General features: G+C 49.4%; 1 protein-coding gene across 1 annotated transcript in view; it reads right to left on the bottom strand.

The window, feature by feature from the left end:
- PLEKHA6 (pleckstrin homology domain containing A6) overlaps positions 1-4,463 on the bottom strand; it is a 150,689-nt gene that overhangs the window by 115,680 nt on the left and 30,546 nt on the right. The window lies entirely within an intron of this gene.

Raw genomic sequence — 4,463 nt, 5'->3', positions numbered from 1 at the left:
GCTAGACCTCCTTCAACACCATCCCCATCCTCCTCCTTCCAGAGTTTCTCACTCCAAGGGCATCCTGAGTTCCAGGTGGGGACAGGTTGGGTCTGGGAGGAATCCTGCTCCATTTCTAATTTTCAGAGGCAGAATTCCGCTCATGGGACACGATGGGCAGCCCTTTATCCTTTTCCAGGGAATAACAAACTCACTCCCCCAGGTTCCTGATGTTGGTTTGTCAGGGGCCTTTGGCACTCCAAGGGTTATTTCATGAGTGCTCCCATTTGGAATTTCAATTCAATTTTCCCCCAGGCACAGAAAGTGGGGAAGAGTTTCCAGGATGCAGAACAACCTCTTGGAGTTCAAATTCCAGTGGGGGATTTTTCAGAAGAAAGGCTGGAGGCGTTTAATCTCCTAGCCCTGAAATTCTGCTGTGGCTTCCCAGAGATGTGCTGGATTAAAGGATGGAGCTGCTGTGGTTGGTTCCATCTTTCCCAGGATTTCCTGGCTTTTCTAACCTCAACAATTCCATGATTTTATGACTCTATGAATCCCATTTTAAAGGGACCATTTGGAAGCAAAAACCCCTGCTGGCTCCTTGTGCCCATCCCTATTTCATGAGTGCTCCCATTGGGAATTTAAATTCCAATTTCCCAAAGTTGCCACAGGCACAAAAAGTGGGGAAGAGTTTCCAGGATGCAAAGAAGCCTCTGAAGGTGCGAATTCCAATGGGGAATTTTTCAGAGGAAAACCTGGAGCAGTTTAATCTCCTGGCCCTGAAATCCCTCAGTGGCTTCCCAGAGATGTGCTGGATAAAAGGATGGAGCTGCTGTGGTTTTTTCCCTCCTCATTCCCGGGATTTCCTCGTTCCAGCGCCGCTGCCAGCAGAGGGCACGTTGGGACTGAGATATTCTGATTTCTGAGCCTCTCCATCCAGAAACCAAATCGGCAGCACCGAGTTTTCACAGCCCTCAGCTGTGAAAATCCCCCCCAAAAATCCACCCAAATCCACCCTCCTCCCACTTGAGACTGAAAATTCCTCTGAGCCCCCCCAAATTCCTTGGATAACCAAATCCGAGAGGTTTTGGCTGCAGTTTGACAGTGACAAACACTTGATGTGCTCAGAAAGCTTCTGCTGGGCCAGCAGGGAATAAACTGGATTTCTGGGAATGTTTGGGGTTGTTTTTTCTCCAGGAATGAGAACTCCAACATGAAGAATTTAAATCCGCAGGGCTGTTGGGTTTTATATTTTATTTAGAGTTTTGAGACATTTTTTTTATACTTGAGGGAGATTATTTGCTTGTTAAAGTTATTGGCAGCAATTTGTGGTTATTAAAGACTCTGGAAGTGAAAGTCTTGGAGTTTTCTCCCTAGATTTGTTATTTGGAAGAGGAATCTGATCCAGAAAGGAATTTCCAGTGAGGTGTGGGGATGTGGACAAGCTCTGAGTGCTCCCAGCTGGAATTTTGAATTTTCACAAAGATGCCACGGGTACAGAAAGTAAGGAGGAGTTTCCAGGATGCCAAACACCTCTCAGGGTTTTGTAAGATATTCCAGGGGGGAGTTTTTCCAGAGGAAAACGCAGAGATGTTTATCCAAACCTCTAAATAACCACAGGGGAGAAGCTGTTCCCACAAAGCAACAAATTCCAGCTGCTGGAAATGCAGGGCAGCAGGAGATAAAGAGGGAATTTTGTGTGCTCCATATCCATCTCCACTGGAAAACTCTTGGGAGAGTTGGAATTCATCCACAGCCACCCCTGACAGGCAGGAGACTCCTCCCAGCTATTCCCAGGGAATCTTGCCTGGCATGGACACCCCATGGCTCCTTCTGGAAGTTTTGCTCCATCAGGATGAGCCTGCAGCAGACGCCAGGAGCTCTCTGTGGCCAGACTGGGATATCAGACATCATTCCTGCTTCCAGGATTTGATGGATTTTTGCTTTGGGCCTTTAATTTCAACACCCACTGATGTCAAATCTGTTCTTTCCCATCCCACCAGCTCCTGATCTAACCCACGTCTAATCCAGCAGGAATTTCACCCCCAGCTCCAGGCTGTTCCCAGCCCCACCGGTGACTCAGGGAATGTTCTGCTCCTCCCATCCCCCTGCCTGGAGTTCTGGGATCCAAAGGGATGAGGAGATGGATCCAAGCTGCTTTTTCCCTTTTTTGTTTTTTTATTTTTGGTTGGTTTTTTTTAATTGTGCAGCTCAGAACTTTATTTTCTGTGGAAAAGCAGACTTTGGATTGCTGACAGAACAGAGGAGCTCTGCAGGTTTTGCTCTCTGCACTCCTTAAATCCCCTCAATTCCTTGGATTCTTCCAGAAAATGGGAATGCTCCTCACCTGCCCTCCTGAAGAGCAGAGGGTGACAAGTTCTCTGGGCAGTGTCACTTTGGACATCCCAGAGGCTGGATAGGACAGTCACTGGAGCAATTCCTTGGGATCAGGGATGCTGGGAATTGTCAGATCCGCACATTCTGCAGAGCCAGGGCTGCTCCAGCCTCTCCTGCTTTATCCAGGGATGGTGATGAGCTGGTCCCTGAAGGGATCCTGAAAACTGCCTGGGGAGACTCTGGGAATGGGGACACGAGAGAGGCCTCATCCCTGCCATGGATTCTTTTAAGGGATCCTAAAAACTGCCTGGAGAGACTCCAGGAGCAGGGACACAAAGCCTCTGCCTCATCCCTGCCATGGATTCCTTTAAGGGATCCTAAAAACTGCCTGGAGAGACTCCAGGAGCAGGAACACAAAGCCTCTGCCTCATTCCTGCCATGGATTCCTCACCAGAGCCTTCTGGAATCTCCCTTTTCCAGCTCATCCTCGATCAGGCAGGTGCAAATACATCATCCCACTGCAGCAATCCCAGAATTATCCCCGTTTTCCGAGCCCTGTACCCACATTTGGCTGTTCCACCAAGACCAGGAGCCCATTCCAATCCTGCCTGGATTTTTCCAGGGATCAGAGGTGGGGCTGGCAGGGGAAGCCACCCCAGCTCACAGGGACATCAGTGTCATGGCAGGAAACCACAGGGGGAAGGAATCCTGCTGCTCCCTGGGCTGGGATTCCCACCTGGATTGGAGCATCCAGAGCCATTCCTGCAGGGTCCTGGCCTGGCTCTGCTTCAGAGCAGGATAACGGGGAAGTTTGGCAAACTTTGGTTGTGCACCAGAGGTTGCTGATCCCAGCAGGGTTTGGGCTCCTTTATGAGCAATTCCCAATTTCTGATGGACAAGGGGATTTATCCAAATTTTTCTGAATCTCATCCACGGCTGCAAAAATCCTCCCAAGCCGGACTGAGGGGGTTTGGAGATGCTTCCCACGGTGGGGTGGGGGACAAACTCTGCTGCTGGGATTTCCTGACTGATAGAGGTGTGAAATAAGAGCCTTGGGGGTCTTTGCACCTGAAATGGGTTGAATTTTGAAATGGTTTTTGGGGAAAGAGCTGGAGAAGCAGCAGGGTTTGACTGTCAGAGCTGAGCAGCTCCTTGGTGTGACAGGATGGGTGACAATAACGGGGGTGACAGCGACTGTTGTCACCTTCTCTTGCTCATTAAATCTATCATTTTAAGCTGCTGCTGCTTCACTTTGAGAAAATCCCTAAATCTGAGCCTGGAGGCTGATGAAAAGTCCCTTTTTTCTTCCCAGTGGGATCCTGGAAGTACAGAGGGAATGGGGATGGATGAAATGCAGGAAGTTGTGTGAACTCATTGGACCCTCTCAGCAGCTCAAGCTGAGTTTAGAGCTTGGGTTTGGGCTGGTTCTTGTTTGATCAGATCAGTTCCCCATCCCCATTTGCAGATGAAATGAAAATTGGTGCTATCAGGGCAAGGAGCTGATAAAAGATCCTTGCTAAGAACAAAGCCTGGGGTTTATTCATCTGTGCTCCAAAAAAAAAAAAATTAAAAAGGATCTTCAGGGAAAGGGGAGGCTTCTCAGGAAGAAATCCTGCAAAAGGCTGGTGGGAGAGGGAGCTTTCTTAAACCACTTGAATAACATTGGGTTTCTTTCAAGGACCTTTTTTTCCCCTCCTCCCTCAAAAAAAATTTGGCTTTTTTATGGCTTTTCTTGACTTTGGAATAAGCCACATCCCTAAAAATCATCCTCTCACCCCCTCCCCACCCAGAACTGAACCCACCAAACCCCTGCAGCCCTTTTGGGGTCCTGCCACCCCTCCCCACCAGCCTGGCAGGGTGGTTTAGTGTCTCTGGGGACTTCAGAAGCCACAAGGAGACACCAGGGGTGAGGCAGAGATAGGGGGTGGCAGCAGCTGCTCAGGATGTGCTGCTGATTCTGGGACATCTCCTGCTCTTTCTGGAACATCTCCCGCCCTTTTTGGAAATCAAGAGTCAGGAGCAGGGCAGGAGAGGAGGAGCAGCCCCTGATAAATCCTCATGGAAGGCTGCCCTAAAGCAGGGACATCCCTGATAAAGTCCCCAGGGATGGCAGCCCCAAAGGAGGGACATCCCTGATAAAGTCCCCA

Source organism: Parus major, chromosome 26, assembly GCF_001522545.3.
Source record: "Parus major isolate Abel chromosome 26, Parus_major1.1, whole genome shotgun sequence".
NCBI lineage: Eukaryota > Metazoa > Chordata > Aves > Passeriformes > Paridae > Parus > Parus major.
This window is presented reverse-complemented; position numbering and strand designations above follow the sequence as displayed.